The sequence below is a fragment of the Spermophilus citellus genome, assembly GCF_964194105.1.
Source record: "Spermophilus citellus genome assembly, chromosome: 8".
In the NCBI taxonomy this organism is placed as follows: Eukaryota; Metazoa; Chordata; class Mammalia; order Rodentia; family Sciuridae; genus Spermophilus; species Spermophilus citellus.
The window spans coordinates 20,778,320-20,804,522 of NC_138189.1; positions in this window are offsets into that span (position 1 = coordinate 20,778,320).

Genomic DNA, 26,203 nt, shown 5'->3' on the forward strand with positions numbered 1-26,203 from the left:
TAACCTTTAGCTCAGCACGGGGATATCCAGGAAGCTTGACATACAGGCCTCTAGTCTGAGTAAGATTTCGCTTTTGTGAATGTCCAGAATTTTTATTACAGCACTTGTCACATCACATTACAATGACCTATTTACTTGTTTGTCCTGCGAACTTTACCTTAGCTTTGAACTCTGAAGGGATGGCATTTTCAGCACTGAATACCTTACATGCCTGATGAATAAATAAATAAATGAATGAATAACACACTATTGCTGCATTCAAGTTCCAGGTTGTTAAGGGCCTTGACAAATTTAATAATTAGAAAACAGTTCAAGACTATTTATAATATAGGCGAGCATTATACACTGTATTTTCTCTTAGCATCCGCTGCTAAGCTAGATAGTTGGATTTAAGCTATTTAGTGACTAGTTTCCAAATGGAGGGGATCAAGTGTCAGGGTGAGGATGAGTAGCGGTTTCAGGGAGTTAGTGAGCACCCTAAGGAGACTATGGGTGCAGTGGGACGTCAAAGGCTTCGTACCAGCTCAGGCTGCCACTGCAAAATAGCGTCTGCTGCAGGTCTTTGCTGCATGCTCATGTGGCGGAGAAGATCAAGATCGATCTCTCTCTCTCTCTCTCTCTCTCTCTCTCTCTCTCTCTCTCTCTCTCTCTCTCTCTCTTTTCAGCTTACAAGGCTACTATTCCTATTGGATTAGGACCCTACTTTTAATCACCTCCTTGTAGGCCCTGTCTCCAGGTAAAGTCCCTTGGGTTTAAGGGCTTCCATGTGTATCTGGGCTGGCAGCAAAATTCAGTCCACAGCAGTTCCCATAATGTGGTCATGCTTCTCAAATCAGTGGCACAAGTGGGAACTTTCTCAAAATTGATGTGCAGGGAGTCTATCTTGCATGTTTCTGTTTTGATTTATTCTGGGCTGGGGACTCAGAATTACATTTTCTAAAAATCTCCTTGGAATGATTTTGTTTGTACCAGGAGCATTTACTACATCTATGCATTTTGTTCTTGCCCTGTGAGCTAGAGGCTCTCTTCCCTTCCCCTCCACTCCTCTTCCCATCTGGGAAATATTTCCTCCCCTCTTTGCAACATCCTCTGGGATCTATTTTTCCCATAGGAGGAATCTGGGGGAACCCAGCATGTTCTGGAGCTACATGGGAAGACCAGCTGACCTGCCTTTCCCTGCACTCACTCTGTGTCATCTGTCCTGCTTGGTGACTGTGGAACAAACTGAACTCTCCCATGCATGGCTGTGTAGGCATGGAGCATGCCATTTTATCAGATAGGTCACAGGGTCTAGACTTAGAGGAGGAAGAGGAAGGTCAAAGGAAAAGTGACATGTGCCTGTTGGTGCTACTCCTTTGTAAAATGCTGTCTAGGAACCCTCCTAGACAGTGACCTCTCTTTCAAACTAATGGGCCAGAACTTTGTCACACAGCCATCCTCAGCCAGAGAAGCTGTGAAGCACAGTGGGCTGGCATTGATTGATGATTGACTGACTTACACACTGCTGACATCAAACACAATTTCTACTGATAAAGAAAAGGGAAATGGGTTTGAGTGAAGAAATAGGCCCAGGGACAAGCTGTGTTCTCATGTCTAACTTCACCTGGGAATGCTGCTCTCTAGAGCTGTGTTTGGCACATGCAGGTTCATTCAGGTGAATATAGGGAGTGTCACTGGACATGTTCATGGACTTGAGATAAATTTTAAAGTTCTAGTGGACCATTGTATTCATGAGTTTCACAAATGTGGGACCAATTATCAATTTACCAACTATGGACTGAAGATATGTTTTAACAAATTGCTTCAGAACACATACATATTTTCCCCATGTCATTTCCCCACAGAGTATAACAATTATTTATATAGCATTCACATTGTATTGGTTGCTATAAGTAATCTAGAAATAATTTAAAATATACAGAGGACATGCACAGGCTATATGCAAATACTATTGCAGTTTTATATAAGGAACTTGAACATCTATGGATTTTGTCATCTGTGGGGGTCCTGAAACCAATTTCCTGAAGATACTGAGGGACCACTGTATGTGAGTTTCCACCATGGGCCAGGAACCATTCTATATACTGGGAGTATATCGTAAAGAAAGCAGACAAAATCGCCCACACTTGTGGGGCTTGCATTCTAGTGGGGGAGAAAAGAAACAACTGAAATGTGACATGTCAGATGAGGCAATGTGACATGTCAGATGAGGCTGGGGGGTGGGTTGCAATTTTAAGCTGGGTAGTCAGAGAAGACCTACATTAAGATTTTGGCATCTGAGTCATGACATGAAGGCTCTGAGGGGCAGAGTCATGCAAATGCCTGGGAAAGCGCATCCCAGGACGAGCAAACAGGGATGGCAGGCACCAAGGCCCTGGGCGGTTCTTTGCATTCCCAATTTATGTTTATTTGGTGGATTTGTGACAGTTTCTATGTTACCTTTTTCCATGGACATTGGTACATTTGTTACCCGTGAATGAGCAGCTCTGCAGTGGCACCTGCTGCTTTCTTCCCCCTTTGGAAAAAAATGTGCCTCAGGGCACACGTTGACAAATTGTTCTGAGTGCCTTTTCCCATCTCTCCCCCAAGTCCATTTCCTTGTTCTTCAGGGCTACTTGCTGTAGTAATTATGAACATAGATTTGAGAACCTGATGGGTCCGCCTGTGATACTGATAAATCCCCTATCCCCCTTGGAACCCGTGTCCCCATCCTGGAAGCAGAGATTCAGAGCCACTTCACTGTTGAAGAATGTCACATGAGATGAGGAACACAAAGGGCCAACCAGCTCTAGGTTTCTCACAGGCTACTCGACTGTACACTTCTGCTCTTCCTTGTGACCTGTAGCCCCTGGGTCACAGAGATTATCTGCTCTAGTGCTGTCCCTGTGGGGGCAAAAAAACCCCCCAAAAAACCCCAAACAAAAAACTTTTTACTCCTTACTGGTGTGTGAGAGCCCCATGTCACATCGATGCTCTTCAGTGAAGTCATGTTTGCCAGCCTGTCACACCTCACCTCAAAGTTTTCTGAGAGTCTAAAATGAGACCTTTACCTTATGAGTGGCAGCTGTCAGTGTGTTCATGCTGACAGCTTGTCATCGTCTAGCACTGTTCACCTGTGCACTTGTCCCCGCCTCCCACCAGGCTGTGGCCCCCTGTCGCTCAGCTCCTATCTTCCCAGTCTGTCATGGATCTGACCCTCTTGTTTCCACCCACGCTGTGTGTCCTTAGACACACCTGGCCTTCCTGCCTCCCTTTCCTACCTGAATTCCACAATTCCTTTTGGCAATCCCCTGTAGATCCCTCCTCCTCATCCTTGACTTCCTGCTGTAGTTAGTGAAGCAAACTCTGTCATTAGCTCTGGCCTTTATTTGTCCCATCATCTTGCTTCTGATTTCCATCAGTGATATTGTATCCTTACTATATCTTCACATCACCTTCCTCATGCTGAGTAACTGGTAGCTTTTTTGGTGGGAATATCTACAAATTCTTGTCCTTAACTTATAAAGTTTTATACACACGCGCGCGCGCGCACACACACACACACACACACACACACACACAGAGCCATCCTTCTCTCTTTCTTTACCATCAGAGCAAAAGTTATTTTTCTAACCAAGAGTAGCCAGTTATGTTTTTAATTTTGTGTTCTGTTTCCTTTTCTGAGCAATCTCAGAAAATGGTCTCACAATCTCACTAATGGTTGCATCTTTACTGTATTTTTAAAAGTATATACAAAGCAAATCCTTCAAACCCTAACCTTCAGGTTATAATACCTTGATTTGTATCTCACTAAGATTGGATTTTACTTTAATTCCTTTCAAACAAGAATAATCTACACTTTACTATCATTTTTCTGCTCTTAACATCTACACTACAAAGTTGAAATATATCCAAAATCATAAGTCCAATATGGCGCACACACTCCCTGAGCATGAGAAGAACCTGGGAAGGCCTGCTAGACAATGTCCACACAGCATGGAGGCCTGTTTCCAGACTTTGGGCACTTTTTTTTTTTTTAACCATCCCATGTGATCATAAATGATTCATGAAGATTAGTTTTGATCTCTCTTATGGTTTAGATCTGTATTGTCCCCAAAGTCTCATATATTAAAGGCTTGGTCCCCAATCCATCAAAGTTCAGAGGTGGGGCTTTTAGAGTAGCTGGATCACGAAGGCTCTGTCCTCATCAGTGGATCAATCCACTAACCGCTGTGTGGACTCTAGGAGGTGGGGCCTAGCTGGAGAAGCTAAGGCCCTGGGGATATGCCTTGGAAGAGTATTATTGTGCCCGTCCCCTTCCTCTTCTCTATCTCTTTCCTTCCTGGCTTCCATGAGCAGAGCAACTTTCCTTCACCACACCCTTCTGCCATGATATTGTGCCTCACCTCGGGCCTAAAGCCATAGATCAAGCTAATCATAGACTATGCCATGAGTCAAAATAACTCTTTCCTCCTTTATATTCTTTATGCCAGATCAATTTGTCACAGCAATGAGAAGGTGACTAACACAATCACAAATGCTGGTTTCACTTTACTTTGTTGTGATTAATTTATTGAAACAAGAAGTATTTATTAATATACCTATATTTCCTTGAAATATATGGTCAGCAAATCCAGTGTTATGTGGTGTTAAGCAACTATTAAGGCAAAAAAATCTAAACTTTGTCATGAGAACTCACAGCGAATTGAGTATATTTTCAATAGACTCTATTATTTCAGAGAAATTCTATTGCTCTTATTTGTGGTCAGGTTCTGAGGCTAGATAACTGAACACAAGAGATTAATTTCCAACAGTTTTGCCTGGAGTACCTATAAATGTGGATGGGTTTCTATCTCCTTGAGCTTCCCTCTCCCCAGCCCATCTGCTGCAGGACTTGGTCTGCTAGGAAGTGATTCTCTCCACTACCTGAAAGTTCAGGACCACAAAAGCTTCAAGATAGACTTGTCTTCTGGGATAGTTCTGTGGCCTTTGTTCCAACTACAAAGCACAGCTCTTGTTCCCATTAATTCTTCTGACTGTGTCCTGGTTAACAAGGATAACAAGAACCTTTTCTCAACAACTACCTTGCTTTTAAGTGCTAAGGGATTTAGTAAAATGTATTTACTCCTAAATTTTGAGATGTCAGTGAAAACAAAAGACTATTTAAATGATATTTCATTGCAGTATGAAAAAGCATAGTCTAAAACAGGGAGTCAGCAAAGTTTTCTTACAACAGGCCATATGGGAAATGTTTCCAGTGTTATGGGCTATGGGTCTTCAATGTAAGATCTGAGCTCAGATCTGCCATGGTAACTTGAGAACAGCCACAGACAACATGTAGACAATAAGCATGCTGGAGTTGCCTCCTGTGGGCTACATTTGACCCGTTTAGTCATGGACCATGGTTTGATGATCCCTGGTTTAAACAAAGGTTAACTATAAGTCAAAAAAGGAAGATATAGGACTTCATTATATGCCAAAGAAAATAGAACATCAAAAATGATACCAATACACAGTAAATGAATAATATCCCAAACCAAATAACTATAATTATATTCACTTTATCAGTTCACTCAGTTCTGTGTAGTTACAGGTTTAGCATAGCTGGGATTACATAGGACTGAATGCTAAAATCTAAAATCCAAAATGCTCCAAAATCCAAAACTTTTTGAGTGGTGACCTCATGTGAAAATTCCACACCTGGCCTCCTGTGATGAGTTACAGTCAAAATGCAGCTACCACACTAAACATATTGTGTCAAATGGTATATGTGAAACAGAAATGCAGCTTTGTGTTAAACCTGGGCTCCATCTCAAAGATATTTCAGGATGGGTATGCAAATACAAAAATTTGTGTATTCCCAAATTAAAAGAAAAATATCTGAAGTCTGAAACACTTGTGGCCCCGAACATTTCAGAGAAGGGCTAATCCACCTGTATTTCTTGCTGCATTTTATCTTGGGTCTGCATTCTGCTTTTTCAAAGTCACTGCTTCTGTATAGGAAAAGAAAAAAGAAAAAAAAAAAAGATTTCTAGAAGTTGGGAGTCACTCCCAAGCTATCTCAGTGGCATGAACTTGGAAGCCTGCACCCATGAGTGCCTGACTTAACACATCACCAGGTAAAAAGGCCTGTCTCTTTCATTGTGGTGAAATTCAGTCCTCATTTGGAGGATGTTGGCTTTTGTTAAAAGTCTGCTTTTAGCCTGTTGTTCTAGTGGAACCCTCAGGTAAATAAGAGAGGGAAGCCAGAAGTTGATTACAGACTGAATGGTGGAGGCACATTTTTTTTTAATTTCCCCAACATAACCAACAATAGAAGAAAGGAGGAGGAGCCAATCATCTATACAGATATAAGGAACAACTGTTTTTGACAGTTTTGGGTGAATGTTTCATGAACAGGTCAGAACACATGGCAGGAAGGATACTCTTGAAATGCACACTCTTAGAGAAACCTATTCACCTAGAGAAAGCTTGAGCTTCTCCTTTGTTTGACAACTTTTCCAATTAGCTCTCAGGTATCTCTTACCTTTATTTCCCCCCATGAATGAATCCCTTGCTCTTTTATTAACTGTGTGTTTTCTCTGAGAAATTATATTCCCCTTGGTGTAATGTCAAGTGCCATATACTGACAATTCATATTTGTATACATCTCACCTCATAATCCACCTCCTGCACATCTCCTCCTGTAGGTCCAGCCACTAAAATTTAACCTGTTCAAAGTGGAACTTGTTGGGCCATACATTTCTGCCCAAATAGTGTAACCAGTCTTCCACAAATAGATGGAACATATAGAGCAATATGTATGAGGAAATTAGTTTACTTTGAAACCAGACTATGTTCTTTGCAAGAGGAGAAATAGACCATGTGAACCATATTGTGGGAGCATTTTTTTGAACTTGAGCGCAGTTGGCAGAGGATAGGATTTCCCATGGTTCTGCTGAGGGCTAACCAGCATATATACAAAGTGCAACTTCCAAAGGCCTGGAAGAGACTGGCTTTGGGTTGGCTAGAAGTGTTGTGCTTGCTGAGAGACATTCGAGTTTTGGCCAATCCAGAATGACGTGTTGGCATTGAATACTTCAGGCATTTAGTTGAGACTGCATAAAGGCCTCTGGCTGGGAGGAAGGACCACATCCTAGAGCTGAGGTTAGGAAATATGGCCAACTCAGGCTGTGGCTTGGTTTTTGTGCATACCACAGGCTAATCATGGTTTTTACATTTTAGAAATAGCAGGAGCATCAGGAGAGGGTAGAGCATGAAGAAGAAAGAGGAGGAGGAGAAGAAGAGGAAAAGGAGATAGAGGAGGAAGAGGAGACCATATTTGGCTCACAAAGGCTAAATAAAACATGAACTGCCTGGTCCTGTAAGGCAGGGTCTAGCAAACAAGAAGACAGCAGGGAACCAAAAAGGAAAGACTGGGAAAATAGGGAAAAAATAGCAATATAATACAAACCCAATCATATTAATAATTTACTTAAGGTAAACTGACTAAATCAACTTTTCAGAGGTTGAGACTTTTTGACTAGATTAAAAAAAAAGTATGTTCTTTGAAACATAAGCTGCTCATGATTGATGCAAAATTACAAAGGAGGGGAATCGATGTATTGTGGTATTGTAGGGTAAGGACGCTTGGGCCCTTGAACCAGTTTCACACAGAGTGGACTTCAGGACCAAGATTATTCATTCCAACATTTGAACAAGGGAAGCTTCATAATGAGGAAAAGGTTATTTACCAGGAAATTACACACATCCTAAATATGTATGTATGTAAATGATAACAGAACTTTGAAAATACATGTAAGGAAAACTCACAGAATTAACAAAGCCACAGTTATAATGGAAAATTTTAACACCCTTCCTTCACAAATTGATGGAACAAAAAGCTTTAAAAAAAGATCTCAGAAAAAGAAGAGAAAGTTGGAGGGACGGGTTGCCATCGCTACCCAGGACTCTCCCTTCTGGTCTCTCCCCCTACACGGGTGCGGACTGTTCTTCCTTAACCCTTCTGCTCATCAGCAGTGGGAGGAATCAGCTCAATGCACATGGCCTTGTTCTCTTTGTTCTGTGGTGGGATAAGCCTTGCAACTATTTGGTCAAGAAGGAAAACATAGAACATGGGCGGTCATCTAGGGGAACTGAGAGAGCAACATCCCTCCTGGCCTGGGGTTTGGATGGTGACCTGCAACAATTTATTTGCTTAATAGAGACACACACCAAGCCTGGCATCACTGTGTACACACATTTGTTTTTTCTCTAATTTCCTTTGACTATTTGATATTTTAATCATTGTTTTGATTTTTTTCCCCTCGCTCATTGTGATGATTTGAAGTCAGTAATACAACAAAAGCCCTTGTTTTCCTCTGACAGTTCCTGTCTTTGGCTATTATTTTATTTATCTATCATTTATTTCTGGTGCTTCCTTCTTCCTATTCCTCCATTGTGTCTTCTTGGGGGAATTTCTCAGGTGTTGATTCAGTTTGTGAATCAACACCTGAGAAATCAACATCTATGCTGCATTTGCACGTAGATGCTTGTGCACATGTTCATTAGGTCCTAGGCCACAGAGGCCTATGAATTACAAAAGGCAGGATCACTAAAGCTAATGTTGTGTTAAAGTCTTGTCGTCTCACTTGACTAGGCTGGTATTTCAGTGGGTGGCACGAAATCTCACTTAATAAATTTTTAAGCAGGTAACAACCTTCTAGGCTCCTTCTTTTCTCATTTGCCAATATTCACCCACAATATTTTTTTTCTTTCATTTTCAAAGTCATAGACTGGCTGCCCTTGGAGCCAAAAGCTGGCCTTAGGCATATTTCATTCTGATGGTACAGTTCAATTTTTGAAAAATTTTCTCCATTAAAATAACTGGAGGTCTCACACACATGTACAAAATTTCAGTTTTCCTTAAATAAACAAAACAAAATAATATAAAAAAATAGAAGACCAGGCAATATTAAGACTTGGCCTGCTGATTCATTTGGGTTCCTGATGAGTGAGTGGATGTTGAGTTTGTGATGATTCAATTCTGATTTTCTTCCTGCACACTTCAGCACCTTACAGTTCAGAGAAGTGAAGAAAAATTTGGAGATCTTTGATCTAGGAGTTGCATTATTTAGACATCCGAGTCTCCTTTCTTATCATTATCACGTATACCAGGCATCCCATTATTATGGCTGTTTTACACATTTGTAAGAAAGCAAAGAGAAAAAAGGAGCGGGCTGTGGGTCCTCACAACATCCTCTAGATGGCAGTATTGCACTAGTGTTATCTCAGCTATTCCTCATTCCAGCAGCCTTCAAATTGCTAATTATATAATTTTTCAGGGGGAATAATTTTTGTTTCTAAATTTATTAAAGTATTTTTTCAATAATGCCAAATTTTTTCAGTAATCAGGTAGAGTCTATAAAGTTGCAATTTTCAAAAGAACAAATGACAAATCCTTTTACCCCCTCTTTGGAGCTTCCTGGGTTGATAGTAGAAACAGAGCATATTGCAACGTAAAATTGTCATGATTATGCGGGCTGTTCATTTAGAGCTTGCCTTTGCACATGCATTCAGCTGCTACATCTGTTGTGCACATTGGAAAAATAGCCCCTTCCCTGTACAGTTCGAAACATCAAATGTTTCACATTTGGAGCAATTTCTTTATTTTGTTTTGTTCATAATGAATGTTATTCACAAATACGGGAAGCAAGGGAGCAGGCAACAGTCTGTGTGACAAGAGGAAGGCTCTTAGAGATGTCCATCCACACAAGTAGACAAATGTGAGCTCTGTGCCGACCTCATGCATAACCAAGGCAAGTGCTGTGAAGGGAAAGTTGTGTGTGTTAATTAGATTAATGGTTTGCGAACAAATCCATTTTGGAGTAGCTAATTAAATATTTCAATTTGAGTTATTTTGTGTAATTTGCTTTGGTAGGCGACAGATAAATATTGAGTATTCAATTTTATCTTCCAGCACAACCCACTAATATTTCTCTGATTTAATTCTTGGGTTTGTGTGCTTTGGGCTTTGAAAGCACCCTCTTTCAGTACTGGTTGATACACTTGACAGCTGAGAGTCAAGCACTTCTCATTGATAAAAGCCCGGTCAATTAAATCTTGGAACAATCCAAGGATTGGAGCTTTCTTCTTTTTAGTGTCTGCTTACATCCTAAAATGTTAAAGTTGGAAAAATCCATGAAGGTCTCTCCTTTTCAATGTTCAAGGGTCAGGGTGTCCCTGCAGACTGGCTCTTCTGTCTTGCGGGAGCTTGCTCAGGTGTGGGAACATTGTGTAACATTGTTAGTAACATTGTGTCCACATGCAGAAGGGCCCACTGAGGGACAGAGCTAACCGTGGGATGTTTTTCCTCCAGGTGGGTCAAGGGGAGTGCAGTGTTGGGAAATGCAGCCAGACAGGTGGGCAGGACCATCATCAGATGGAGGTCTGTCCTCTCAGGTGAGAAGTGTGAATCCTTCTCAACAGCCCTTGGTGCAGGTGCTATGATTTCATCAGAAATGGCACAGGTGCCCACACCTGTATGCCTCTGAGGCTTCTCCAAATCACTTAACCCAGTGGGCAAAGTCCTCCCTGACCTGCCTCCTTTGTTATGAGGACAACAGTCTTGCTTGTCCTGGGTCCTGACCCTTCCCCACCTCTCATTTTGATGCTCTGAGTTTTGGATCCAAGGGACAGGTTTACCTCCATTCCACTACTGCCTCACCCTGTTTCTACAGCCTGCTGTGAGTGTGGTTGAAGTTGTGTGTTGGCCGAGTCAGCTGCACCCTTGACTCGGGAGCCTCCTCTGCAGTGTGAGCTGGGGGACGCTGAAGAATCCGACAAGCAGTCTCCCTCTCAGTAGTGCTCTCCAGGCCCGACCACTCCCTTGCCCTTCATTCCCACCACGTCTTCTCTCTTCTGTGTCCATCAGGACCCAAGACAAGTCTGCGGGTATTTGACCAAGGCTTCCTGGACCACCTCTGTCTCCATAGAATTCTCTGAAGATCTCCAGCTCCTAGTTCCACCCCATTTGAAGTAGAAAGACTCCCCAACATTAGTGAGATCTGGGTTCAATTCCCAGAATCACAAAAAGAAAAAAAATATTTTAAGACCCCCCCAACCCCTGCACCCATGGACATAAGTGAGGCCTTGTCCAGGATTTCAGAAGCTTTACCTCTGGGCAAATGGAATCTGAGTCACAGCAAATAAACATCCACTTTCTCTAGAGCTTTTAAAATTCTGACAACCTCTCCAGTTTCAAGAAAAATTCCAAGATAAGTCACTTTTTATACCTACATTTATGTTCCACACAATTGCTTTGGCTGGCTGATGGGACCTTGGTATGGGAGGCACCAGGTCTGATTTTTCACCTTAGGACCATCTCCTCTCACCTCAGGTCTGTAAGTCCCAGGTCAGACCCAGCTTCCCTATCAAATGCTCAGGGTATAATTGACAGCATTTGCAAAGGTTGAATGACTTGAGAGAACAGGAAGAAAAGAACAAGATAGGAAGACTGAGAGATTGTTGAGGGAGAGCTAGTGTTTTCTGAGGAGAGGAAATGGAGGATGGCATTCAGGTAGAGGAAGTAAAATATGCCAAGATACAGAAGTCGAGAATTATCTCCATAGTCCTCCTTCGTCCCAGGGCTTCGACCTTCTGCCTTCTTTAGAAGGTGCTCACCATTATCTCAGGCCCCAGTGACTTTCACTCTTGTTGCTTCTCTTTCTTTTCTTTCATTTATTTTGGGGGTGCTGGGAATTAAACCCAGGCCTCCCACATGCTAGGTGAGTGCGCTACTGCTGAGCTACATCCCCAGCCTCCATCTGTGGCATCCCTACAGGGTGTACCCTGCAGGCCTCTGGAGAACAGTGCATCCCTTTCCATGTCCGGCCCAGGCCCAGGACAGAGCTCAGTAACCACAGAGACACAACCCTGTCGGGGGAATCCAGAAGGGAGGCAATTACAGCTTCCAGGTTACCAGCTTCTTTCTGATTCTGCAACAAAGGAAAAGATACTCCTTCCTAACATGTAAAAGGTGGGGGAAAAAAAAAGATAAAACAGCTTCTGTCTCTTCTAGTGGAAAACAAAGGGAAGTTTGCTTAAATATTACTCTGCCTTTTCAGCATGTAAAGTGTTGTTTTTCTGCAAAATGGGGTTTTTAATATTTGATAAGTTTTTGAGAACACCGCACAGTATCAACTCTGAATTGTTGAGCTCAGTTCAAAAGCTTGTGTAAATATTTCTAAAGGAGAGCCACATTAAAGAGTCCAGTTCCCCGCTCTGCACCTTAACTTTATTTACACATAGACCTTGGGACGAGACCCGCTTCTCGGCTTCTTGCTCCTTCAGACTCTGATGCTGGAATTTTTATGGACCTCAAATCTGGGGGTTTTGTTCCTTCAGGATCTTCAACAATGAAGCCACCCTCATTGCTGAATAAAATTTAAAACCGTCTCCCAATTGTGTAGTTGATTTGAATGAGGTCTATTATGTCTGCCTTACTACATTGTGATCAATGATAGATGGCGAGGGGAGCTGAGGACTCTGGGGACTTTGGCGTGCTAAGTGGAAGTGCGACACGCAGCTATCCATCATTATGGAACACGGGAGGCCTGCTGCAGGGTGGCTGGCACACACCCTGCAGTGATGAGGCTCCTTTTGCTCAGATTCGAACCTCCCTGACATTCTGTACTGAAAGCCTCTGGCTTGTCTCCCTCACTCTCTGTCTTTCCTGATTCTTGCTGGGTTAGGAACACGTTAAACTAGGACTGGCTTAGAATTCTAACGTGTTTTCTGTCCCCAGAGTCATTACTGTCCTTAATTAAGCCACAAGACATTGCTGGGGTGGGAGCAGTTAATAATCATCTCTTTTTGGATTGCCTGAAGTATGTTTGGCTCAAAATAAAATATGGATCAGGGTTACATTTCTTTCCCTAAGAGCTTGGAATTACAGAGAGATTGTTGTGCTGAGCAGGGCTCAAAGCAGCAGGGTATTTGAAGATTGGCTTCTGGTTTTTCTCCAGCCAGTCACAGGGAAGAGCTGGGGGATGATTTAGGCACTCGTGAGTCCTTTTCCGAAACATTTGTGGCTTCAAGTTCCTGGTGATGTGAACCAGGCAACCTCCTGCCGAAGATGCAAAAACATTCCTGACAGAGCAAAAGGTGGTATCTGACATGATCTTACTTTTTTAACTCTCATTTTTCCCCAAATAGTCCTATTAGCTTGCAAAGGAAAGATGTTTTCCAACTTGTTTCAGGAAATAGTCCTTTCCAAAGAGGTCAGAAAAAATAGAGTTGTATTTGTGAACTCAAGAGCCACTAGTTTGTATTTCTCAAATGTCTGTGAAATGTGCACTCCATGTGGTACATATTTTAATGATTTATATATAAACCGGCATTGGCAATCACCTGGGGATCTATGCAAGGTGGGTAAATCCTTTACCAATATCCCATGTTTATTCTGTTGTGGATTCTTTTGTATCATATTTATAATCCCATTCAGGGGATACCTTATTATTTATTACCAATCATTTCTCTTTGTGTCTCTCTAAAGAAGTGCATTTCTTATGTGACAAATTCCTGGAAGATAGTCTTTTAAAATATTGTTGATTTGACAAATGCTTTGTGAATATTGAAAGTATAAGACTTGATTATAAATAAATGACTGTTTCTAACCCCTTGTGAATGCACATTTGAAAGTCCATGACTCCTGTTCACCCCCATCCCCGCCCAGTCTGTGCCTCTTATTTCTGTCTCTGTTACCTTACAGACAATAGAGAATTTACTTCTTTTTAAAAATTTTCACCAGCAATTGAAAGGGCTTGTTGTCACTAACTTCCAAACAGCAGCCTCTAACCTAACTCAAGTAGAGTTGGCTGAGCATCTTGCCATAGGACTGCAGAGGAAGAGGTTAAAAAGAATTAGCATCTACTGACTGCTGCCCTGTGCAAAGCCCTTTGCATAGTTACTTAATGTCTCTTTCACAATGACCCTGTAAAGCAGATATCAGATGACAGCGTTGAGACTCAAGCTCAGTTTGCCTTTAACCCAGGACTAAATCGTGGCAGAGATGAGATTTGAGCCCGTCAAATATGGCTTTGGAATGTAATCGAAAGGATTTAGTAGGTGTGGGCAGATAGGAGGGACAATGGTGGGTTAAAGGCCGTAAATTTTGCTGAGTAATGAGCAATTAGTTAAAACACGTGTTAGGACATACATCATACATTCCCCTGTTATCCACAGATACACGAGATTAATCTCAGGACCCAGAAACAAAGAAGCAGTGTTGTAGCTTACAGGGAGAGAAAGCAGGAAGTGTGCGGCTCCGGTCCCCAGGGAACCTCACCATGTGCGCCAACAGCTTCGAGCTGCAGGCTAATCCCCCTGCACAGTGACACACTTGTCCCCTGCCCTCCAGTGCCCCACTCTGCCTGCCATCCTCTCTGAAGAGCTCCTACACAGGCCATGACTTGACCTCGTGGGTAGCACTGCTTCTCCCCGGCGAGGCCAGCCTCCCAATGGCTACCCACCCTCATGATCCCCTTCCTCCGAGACCCAGAGCATCTGGTTCTTCCAGGAAGCCTTGTCCAGTGTTTTCCGAGACAAAGTTCTGATTTGTATCCTAATCTGCTAGGAATGTGATGAATACCTTCCCAGGCAGGGCCTAAGTGACACACAGGCCTGAAGGGAGAAAGCAGGAGTAAAGAAGTCCAAGAAAATTAGTTCATGAATGTTTTATTGCAGGTTTCCCAGGTTGGATGCGCCCCTCTAGAGCCCCAGAACAGCTCCTTCAACAATGTAAGTGCTCAATAAACATCTGATGAAAGAGTTCTAAACATTACAGAGCCATCCTCCAGGGTGCTCACGCAGGAAGTCAATCAAGACCTCCTGACTGGCTCCTGGTCTTATGTCACCCACATTGTCTTTTCCTTTGCCGGGGGTGGCTGCAGCTAGTTCTGTGCAGCTCTGCAGGCTGCCTGTGGTTCTCAGTACCTGGGCACAGGGATATTTGCCTTGCAGTCTCTGAGTTTTCAGTGAATTGGGTAGTTCAGTAGCTTTCTCTGAGAATTTGTTCAGCTGCCAAGGGAAATGGACTCCAGTTTCGCTGAGTGTTGGTGGAAGTGTATTCTGTTTGGAAAAGCAAATCTGCGTTCACCTCCTAATTGGACGTTGCTGTGAAAATACAAGGCCCTGGCTGAGACAGCACATGAGTGCCTCCTCCTCTCTTGGTCCCTCCCTCTCACTTGGTGAGCTGTTCTGACGTCCCCATTTGGGCTTGAGGGTTGCACATGCTCCCTGAGGAAGTGGCACTCTGTGAACAAAGTGCAAAATAAATGCAATTAGAACTGGCTCTTCTTGAACACCTGAAAGCTATTTTTAAAAACTGTCCATGGTTACCCACAGCAAATGCAGAACAGTAAAGACGAAAAACTTCCAAGAAGCAGAGCTGCAAGTTCCTCATGCTTGATCCAGATGCCTCAGACTTTTCTGAAGTGGTAGGAACACAGTTCTGAGCAATTCCACAGCCACTGTAGGCCAGGAAACCTGCATGGCTGGTGAGGTCCACAGAGCTGGGAATGTGTCCAGTGAGTGTGACAGCCGAGTGACCTTGGGCAGAAGCTTAATGTCACTTTATACCCCTTTGCCCACTTTACACATCTGTCAAAGAGGCATAATAACCCGTCCTCATCTCATGTGGGGGCTGAGGATTAATTAATAAGTGATTGTAAATTACTTGGCGCTCCTTGGAGGAAATGCATTCTAGAAGTGCAAAGAATTGTTATTATCCAGCAATTCAGCTGGCCCAGAAGCAGTAATGACTTCTGGGAGGCTGTTGGAACACGCACTGTGATCTCTGCAGGTTGGAAACCAAAGGCTGGGGATCTACAGAGTGCTCTATTTCCCCTCAACCCTGCTATAAAACCAGGCATCCCCTCCCCCCAGAAAAATGCCTGCCCCATTGATGGCATTTTCTCCCGTAAATTATGAAAATATCGTCCTTGACCCAGACGGAAATCCACAAAGGGCCAGAGTGGTGTTTTACAGAGACGATTCCTCGATCATCAGGCCCACAAGATGCACAAAACCAAAAGGGCTTTGTGGCTCCTGAGTCGTGGGGGATGCCACACACTTCGCCTCCCTCATGGCCATCAGCAACCCACTTTGGTGCATTCAAGTCATCAGGAGCTAAAAACAGCTGACCTCTCTTTGCAGAACCCTTCCCTGGCATTACTCGATACACTTGTCAATGTGTGCAGAGGTTGCAATTGTTCCTTATGGGTAGGTGGCTTCTGTTTCTATTACCCTTTTGATCTGGGCAAACTTGGGACTCGTTTGGCCAGTAGGATATGTTGGAAATGACAGGACCCCGGGTTTGAGCCTGGGCCTCAAGAAGTTTTTGCAGCTTCCCTTCACACACTTTGAACCCTGCAGGCTTCCGTGGGAAGGAGCCTGGCCAATCTGCTGGAGGATGAGAGGGACGTGGCCCAACTTCTCAGCACCCCAGAGGGCTAGCCAAGCCCCAGCCTGACTTACTGGAAGTTGACCATGGCACATGAGAGGGACCTGCTGGCCCAGAGGACTGTGAGCCAAATAACCCTTTTTTGGCTTGTTTTAAGCCATTGAGTTTTGAGTGGTTTGCTATGCAGCCATAGATTAATTATTTAATAGTGACATTATTTTTAAAATTAAAGTTCTGTTTAATAGTCCCAATTCTACAAATTGGGTTTACAAGTGGGTGATACATCTACTCTTGACCTTTTTGGCTGGATTGGCTGGGGTCAGCTGGATGCCATCACTGCCTCTCTTTATTCTCTTCTGCATTAACAGGAGGAAGGCCATTTGCATGCCCCATGATCCCCCCCCCCATCACCTATGGGTCCAAGTTATGTTCAGCCAATCAGAGGCTCTTGAGAGCAATGCAGAAAGTAGAAGGGAAGGTGAAGCTACTGTCCTCCATGTTAACTGTGGGCAGGAGCTTGGGCAGTGGATTTCAGCCACTCGGGGTACTCTCCTGGGAATCCCTCACAGTAGGGCACCCTACTGCTTTCCCATACGCTGGCACTTGGTGGGGTCAGGAACTCACATGGCATCTTCATTGACCTCTGCTTCCCTAGTCCTTCTAAGGGCTGGGAAAGCCTCTGGTAGGAGAGACTTTTAATGAGATCATTTCATGACAGTGTCATGACTGTTCTAGTAAGGGAACTTCTAGGATCTTGCACACAACAACTGTGACCAATGCTCCTGCAGAACCAGACTCCGGTCAGCTAATCAGCCTTGCTACCTTTTAGCTCAATGACCTACAGAAGTTCCCGGATCTCTTGTATCATTTTACACAAGGTTTTCCTCCTGTGTAAGGTGGGAATAGCAATCCTTACCCCACAGATGTTATAGAGAGGACTAGACAGGATCCACATCTGAAGTGTTTCTAAGTGCCACTTTCTAAGTGGCAGTTGTGTATTAGTTTTGGCTGTGCCTGAATTTCCAATGGATGGGGTCTAAATTGTTGAGCTGCTCTCTTTCAAAGCCTTACTTCGATCCCTTTTTTCCCCTGTAGATATGAGACAACTCTAGCCCCTGTCGTCTCTGATCTCCACGTCTTCTGCACCGCTTGCTCCTGTTGCAGAGACTGTTTTCTAATATGCAAAAGCATTTTACTCAGGTGAATTTGAACTCAATTGCTATGGTATTTCCAGGGACTTGCCTTTGAAATGAACAAACAAATCAAAACGTTTCATTCCCCTGCAAGGATCTCAGTAGGATTGCTTTAGAACTCCAAGGCAAGGCTGGGCTGGATGGGCAAGAAGAGAACAACTATCTTTTCCACTTGAATGGAAGCTGCCGCTGCTGTATTGGGAGAATCCCAGATGGAGTCACGAATGTATTAAGAACAAAAAGTTTAAAATTTTTTTTCTAGTGTTTTGATGGTTTCTGTTTGTTGATTGCTTACCTAAGAGCAAGAATGAAATGCTAGAATTGAATATTTTTTTTTTTAATGGAGGAAAAGTCAACTGAAACCAAGAGGAAACCCATCCTCAGAGATTGCCATGTATGGTCCAAATCCACAGGCCAAGAGCATGACATTCATTTGATCTTAAAGCATACTAATTTTTTTCTATACATAACATGCTCATTTTATTTTAATAAGGAAATAATATTTACCTCTAAATCTTTACAGATAGAAGACACACATATCAGGTTTCTTCTTTGTGTAGTAATACTATAAAGACAAGGGTCTCAGGACTCAGGGAGATGGGGTCTGAATTCTGGCTCCATTTTAGAGCTGTGTGACTTGGGGAAAATAAATTAATTTCTCTGCTCTAGCTTTCTATTTCAAAACAAAACAAAACAAACCAATAAAAGCCCCATAACCCAAAATAACAATACCAACATTTTTCTAATAGGGTTGTTGTGAGGATAAGAATTAAGTGAGATAATGTATGCAAAGTGCTTAACAAAGTAACTGATAAGGTACAAGCAAGAAAGCAAAAAAAAAATGATTTTAATCTTCTTGGTAAGTCTTAATCAATGCTGAGATGTTAGAGTCAGGTAAGAAAATGTTTATGTGTAGAGAGGGGACTCCCCTGAGCAGTCACTGTGACCTTCACCTCCTACTTGACACAGACCTGCTCCTGAAAGCCTTACTCACTGGTGTCTTCATGTGGCTCCAAATGTTTACTCGGACAGCTGTAGGCTCAGGTCTGCAGAGGATTTACAGGCCTGGCCCTGGCTCTCCCTATTCACTTATTTTGTCTTATCTGCTTGGTTTCTTGTCTTAATAGATATACTTTAGACATCCAAGATGCTTCCTCAAGTATTCATTTCTTCCAGGGGAGCAGTGAGAGACAGAGATTGTTAAGACATCACCAAATAGTTTTGTATCCCCCCCCCCACATTTTTGTTTGGTGCGTAATAGTTGTACATACTGATGGGTATGTCGTTACATATTTGGACATGCACACGCTCTAACGGTATAATTTGATCAAATCATTCCCAGCACTTCCCCGCTCTCTCATCTCTCTCACCCTTGGTCCCTTTCCTCTACTGATTTCCCTTTGATTTTCATGAGATTCCCCCCACTTCTTTTCCTTTTTCCTCCATAACTTTCACATAAAAAAAAGTATGACCTTAACCTTCTGAGTTTGACTTATTTCTCTTAACATGATGGTCTCTAGTTCTATCCATTTTCCTGCAAATGCCATAATTTTATTTTTCTTTATGGCTGAATAAAACTCCACTGGGTATGGGTACCACATTTTCTTTATCCATCCATCTGTTGATGGCCACCAGGGCTGGTTCCATAGTTTGGCTATTGTAAATTGTGCTGCTATAAACCTAGGTATGCATGTATCACTGTAGGTAAAATGACTTTGATTCTTCACTGTAAATCCCGAGAAGTGGTATAGCTGGGCCATATGGTGGTTTCATGCCTGGTCTTTTGGGGAGCTTCCATACAGATTTCCATGTACTAATTTACCGTTCCACCAACAGTGTAAAAGTGTTCCTTTTCCTCCACTTCCTCTCCAGCATTTATTATCATTTGTATTCTTGATGACTGCCATTCTGACTGTGTGAGATAAAATTTCAGTGTGGTTTTGATTTGCATTTCCCTAATTACTAATGACGTGGAACATTTTTTCATGCATTTGTGGGTCATTTGTATTTCTTTTTTTGATAAGTGTCTGTTTAGTCTATTTGCCTATTTATTTATTTACTTATTGGTACCAGGGATTTAACCACTGAGTCACATCTCCAGCCTTTTTCTTTTCTTTTTTTTTTTTTTTTAAATTTTAAGACACGATCTTGCTAAGTCATTTAGGGTCTTGCTAAGCTGCTGAATCTGGTCTTGAACTTGCGATCCTCTTGCCTCAGCCTCCCAAGCTGCTGGGATTACAGGAACGCACCACTACACCTGGCTCATTTGCCCATTTATCAGTTGGGTTATTTGATGTTTTGGTGGAAAGATTTTTGAGCTCTTCATATATTCTAGATATTAATCCTTTGTCAGAGAGTAGCTAACAAATGTTTTCTCCCAATCTGTGGGTTCCCTCTTCACATTTCTAATTTTTTCTTTGCTGTACAGAAGCTTTTTAATTGATGCCATCCCGTTTATTAATTCTTGGCATTATTTCCTAAAGATTTAGTGTCCTATTGAGAAAGTCATTGCCTGTGCCTAAAAGTATTAACCCTCTGTTTTCTTCTAGGAGTTGCATAATTCTGATCTAATTCTGAGGTCTTTGATCCATTTTTAGTTAATTTTTGTGTATGGTGAGAGATAAGGGTCTAGTTTCATTTTTCTACATGTGGATAACCAGTTATTCCAGCGCCATTTGTTAAGAAGACTGTCTTTTCTCCAAAGTATATTTTTGGCACCTTTGTCAAGGATCAGATAACTAGACATGGAGGTTTGTTTCTGTGTCTTCTGTTCTGTACCATTGGTGCATGTGTCTGGTTTTATTTCAGTACCATGAAGTTTCTATTACTATAGCTCTGTATTGTAATTTTAAGTCAGGTATTGTGATGCCTCCAGCATTTCTTTTTTTAGTTTAAAATTGCTTTGGCTATTCTGGGTCATTTATTCTCCCAAATACATTTTAGGACTTTAAATTTTTTTTTCTGTGAAGAATGACATTGGTATTTTGATGGGGATTGCATTGAATCTGTATATTGCTTTTGGTAGTATGGCTATATTAACAATATTAATTTGCCTATCCATGAACATGGGAGGTCTTTCCATCTCTGAGATCTTCTTCATTTTTTTTTTCTTCCATGTTCTATAGTTTTCATTGTAGAGGCCTTTCACCTCCTTGGTTAGATTTATTCCTAGGTGTTTTTATTTTTAGGTATTGTGAATGGAATTGTTTTCCTGATTTCTTTCACAGGAGATTCATTGGTGGTATATAGAAAAGCTATTGATTTTTGTATGTTGATTTTGTAATCTGTTACTTTGCCAAATTTGTTTATTTTCTCTAGCAGCCTTATGGTGGAGTTTTGCTCTGGCTAGAATTTCTAGCTCTATATTAATAGGAGTGGTGACAGTGGACATCCTTGTCTTGTCCCAGATTTTAAAGGAAATGCTCTCATTTTTTCCCCATTTGCTATAAGGTTGGCTTTTGGGTTTTTCATAATATAGCCTTTATAATGTTGAGGTAGGTTCCTATATCCCTTGTTTCTTCAGGGTTTTTGTAATCAATGGGTGCTGAATTTTGTCAAAGGACTTCTCTGTATCTGCTGAGATTACTAAGTGATTTTTGTTTGTCAAAGTGATGAATTACATTTATTGATTTGCATATATCAAACCATTCTTGCATCTCTGGAATAAAACCAACTTGGTTTTGGTATACAATCTTCTTAATATGTTATTGAACCATGATTTGATAATACTTTATTTACTTATTTTTTGCATCTAAGTTCATCAGGGATATCGGCCTGTAGTATTCTTTGCTTGATGTGTCCTTATCTTGTTTTGCTATGATACTGGTTTCATAGAATAAATTTGGATGTCTTCCATTACTTTCTATTTCATGGAATAATTGGGGGAACATTGGCTTTAGTTCTTCTATAAAGGTAGAATCAACTGAGAATCCATCTGGTCCTGGGATTTTCTTTTGAAAGGTTTTTATTACTGCTTGTATCTCATTACAGATTATAGGCTGTTTAGGTTTGATTGTCCTCTTGATTCAGTTTTGGCAGATTGTCTAGAAATGTATCCATTTCTTCTAGGTTTTACAATTTTTTGGACTATAAGTTTTTGAAATAATCCCTAATGATCTACTAGATTTCTGAGATGTCCTTGGTGATTTCTCCTTTTTTATCTGTAATTTTGTTAATTTATTTTTTCTCCCTTTCTCTTTTGATTAGTTTGGGCCTATAAATCTTGTATATCTTTTCAAAAAATTAACTCCTTGTTTCATGGATCCTATATTTTGTTTTTTTATTCTCCAGTTCATTGATTTTGACTCTAATGTTAATTATTTCCTTCCTTCTACTGGTTTTGGAATTAATTTTTTCTTCTTTTTCAAATGCCTTGAGATGTGTCATTAGGTTGTTTATATAATCTTTCTGATTTTCTTATGCAAGCACTCATAGTTACAAACTTTCCTCTTGGAAATGCCTTCATAGTGTCCCAGAGGTTCTGCTGTGTTTTTATCACTATTCTCATTTCAGTCTAAGAAATTTAAATATCTTCCTTGTTTCTTCTATCAACAATTCATCATTTAAAAGAGTATTGTTCAACTTCCATGTTTATATATTTTCTATAGAATTTGGTCATGTTATTTGTAATTTGATTCCATTATGATCTGATAAGATGTAAGAAATTATATCAGGTTTTTTTTTTTTTTGGTATTTTCTAAGAGTTGCTTTGTAGCTTAAAATATGCACTAATTTGGAGAAGATTCCTTGAGCCACTGAGAAGAAAGTGTATTCAACTGTTGTTGGATGAAATATTCTACAGATGTCTGTTAGGTCCATTTGACTTATAATATTTTTCAGGTTCAAAGAGTCTTTACTGAGTTTGTATCTGGATGAAATATCTAATGTTGAAAGAGATGTGTTGAAGTCACCCAGTATTATTGTACTGGGGCGTCTCTGGGGCTTCAATTTAAATTGTGCCTCGATTATGTAATTAGTTGCACCCATGTTTGGGGCATAAATATTTATTATTATCATATCTTCTTGTTGGATTATTATTTACCAATATAATGTGACCTTCATTGTCTCTTCTGATTAATTTTGGTGTGAAATCTGCTTTTCCAGATGTAAGAGTAGCTACTCCTACTTGCTTTGGGGCTCCATTCACATAGTATATTAATTTTTATCCTTTTACTTCTATCCTGCAGCTGTCTTTGCTTGTAAGGTATGTCTATTACAAATAACATATAGTTGGGTCTTGTGTTTTAATCCATTCTGCCAACCTATGTCTTTTAATTAGAAAGTTGAGACAATGTATATTCGATGTTATTATAGAGAGATGTCTATTAATTCCTGTCTTTTTGATTTACTTGTCATATTTCACTCTATTCTGTTTCCCATTTGCTTAGCTGCTCTTCAAATGAGATTTGTTCTTTTGTGAGCTCTCATGTTTGTTATTTTATATCTTCTATGTACAGTATTTCTTTGAATAATTTTTGTAGTGTTGGTTTAGTATTCATGAATTCTTTTAGTTTCTGCCTATTTTGGAAGGTTTTAATTTTGAATGAGAGCTTTGCTGGATATAGCAGTCTTGGTAGAATTTGTGCTAAGAAATCAGAAGTGATTCTGATTGGCTTGCCTCTAAATGTGACCTGATGTTTTTCTTTTGAGGGTTTTAAAATTCTATCCTTGTTCTGTATGTTATACATTTTAATTATAGTGTGTTGTGAAGAGTTTCTTATATACTTTTGGAATACTGAATGCCTCCTGTGTGTGGATGGTCATCTCATTCTGAGAATTCAGAAATTTTTGTTATTATTTCCTTTAAGAGTTTATCCATTCCATTAGCCCATAGCTCACAGCCCTCTTCAATTCCAGTGATTCTTAAATTTGGTCTCTTCCTGTTGTTACAGAGTTCTTGTATATTCTGATCATGGTTGCTCATTATTATTTTTCTTTAACACTGTCTGAATTTTCAAAGCTGACTGCTTTGTCTTCCAGCTCTTGAAATTCTGTCTTAAGTATGGTCTCCTCTATTAGAGAGACTTTCAATGGAATATTTTATTTCATTTATTGTCTTTCATTTCCAAGATTTCTATTGTTTCTTTTTAAATATTTCTATCTCCTTATTGAAGTTCTCATTCATATTCTCTACTGACTTTTTTAATTTATTTAGTTGTTTTTCTGTGTTCTCTTGGAGTTCATTAATCATTTTTATAAAGATTCTTAGGAATTCCTTATCTGACATTGCATTCATTTCAATGTTTGGGGGGTGATTTTCTGGTGAATTATGAACTTTATGAGGTATTGTGTTAGATTTCTTTTTCATATTTCTTGTATTCATGTATTGGGTTTTATGCTTCTTTTGGGAGGGATTCTCTTCCACTTTTATGTATGGGCTTTTCTACAGCACAGTCTTCACTTGCCAAAGTGTCTTAGAGTGATCTGGATTGAGACATCCTCATAGGTGTGGTGTCCACAGACTTTGTGTTATTTCTCTATATTTCTGATATAGCAATGGATGTCTGTCTGTAGGTAGAACTGGGGGCCCACACCTAGCTGTTTCTATGTGTGACCTGGTTGTTAGTTTGGGGTTTTGTCTGTTCTACTCTTTGTAGTAAGTATAGCTGAAAATCAAGTATCATTAATTTGTATGTGGAGCAAGTTATGCTGTCTTTTCGTTGAGTTTTAGTTCAGTCATAGAGTTTCTGCCCTGTGGACTTGTAGTGACTCTAATGGTTCCTAGTAACTCACAGAATAGGGGTAAACAAACAATAGCAATAGTCAATGCAAAGAATATACAGTATTAACCTAAATAGTTGGTTCCTACTACGACCTCTACAATGCTAATTGCCATAAAAACCCAGAAACAGTAGGGTCAGAAATTGCCAACAGCAAAAGCAACAATAACCATGAACAATATCTGTCATTAAAATGAGCAACAGGTGTCAATGTTGTTGCAGTAACAATGCAACAACATTAATGGTGAGGGAAGGAGTTATACAAACTAATTAGTGCTAAAAGATGGTAGGAATACAGTTAAAAGAAAATGTGATAGGAAGATAGAAAAGAGTTTATAATTTTTAAAAATGAACAGAGGATGCAGAGAGATATAGCATGTGATAATTATAAGGAAGGAAGAAAAAAATAAAAAGAACAAAGTAATAGGAGAGTGAAAGAGAGAACAGAACTTGGTTGTTAGTAAAAGAAAAGAGAGAAAGAGAAACACAAAAAACAGACAAATGAAAAAAAAATACAAAACCAAACCAAATATACTTACCAAAAAACCTTAACTTTCAAAAGGCAAGGCAAGGAAAAACAACTACATTTAAAAATGATAAAAATGAGAAAAAGGAAACAAATGTGTATAAGTATATATGTTCATGAACCAATAGCACAGCAGAAATACACACAAAAAGATAAACATTCTTAATAAAATTTAATGAATCATTTTCACTGAGGTGGTCAAAATAGTCAATGAGAATAGATGGACATTGTATATGCCTGACTGTCTCTCTTTCTGTTTCTCCTTGGAGGCTATGTATTGAGAATGAAAGCAAGGGTTGGAGATTATTAATCTCTTCCTCTTCTCATCTTGCTCACCAAGCTGCCAGTTGGAGTGGCCTAAGACTGAAGCTGATTTAAATAATTCTCAGCTTCCCTTCTCCCAGGATTAGGTAGTGTAGGATGGGGCTTAGGTCTAATCAGGCTTCAGGGGATTTACTGGGTGGTTTTTGCTCTGGAGAGATTAGAAACTCTAGGGTTTAAGAGTCGACAAGGGGCTGGGATTGTGGCTCAGTGGTAGAGTGCTCGCCTAGCATGGGTGGGACCCAGGTTCGATCCTCAACACCACATAGAAATAAAGGCATTGTGTTGTGTCCATCTACACCTAAAATAAATAAATAAATAAAAATAAAGAGTTGCCAATATTTGCTGAGAGTCTGGATTTCAGGATCCTACCAAGGATTCTATTCACTGGATGGGGAAGTCAATCTTTCAGTCCCTCTATTGTCCATGAACACAGCCTTCCTAGGCTTCCCAGGCTTAGTTCCAGTCTGTTTAGATATCTGACCTGCTTTAGCTGGTCATGTGAGCTGTAGACTCCAAGTGGGAAGAGAGTTGGATTTCCTTTTGGTTTTCCAACTTGAATCCCTCCGGGTAAAATATTCTCTGTGTCTGTTTCCCTCCCATTCTGCTAGATACACTACAGGCTACACTGAAGGCACTTGTCAGGACAGTGTAGCCATGTTTACTCAGATCTCCCAGCTCCAACAGCAGCAGCTGCACTGTGGTCACCTCAAGATCTCTCCTGTCTCAGCTCTCCACAGCCAGTTGCAAAACATGGGACACTTTTCAAGCACCAGTGCACAGTGTAACCTCTGCATCAGCTAATGGCAGGCTGCTTTCCTGATGTCAGTTTTTTTCATACTATATCTGTTCATGGTGTTTTGCTCTGTGTTATTCCTCTTTCTGTGCTGAACCAGCACTACCACTGCTATTGCCTCAACTGAGGCTATACAGTAATTTTTCTTCATTGTTTAATGAACCCTAATTTCTGAGTTTGGAAGACACTCGACTGTCCAATATTGAGTTTTAGTGGAATCTCTGTTTC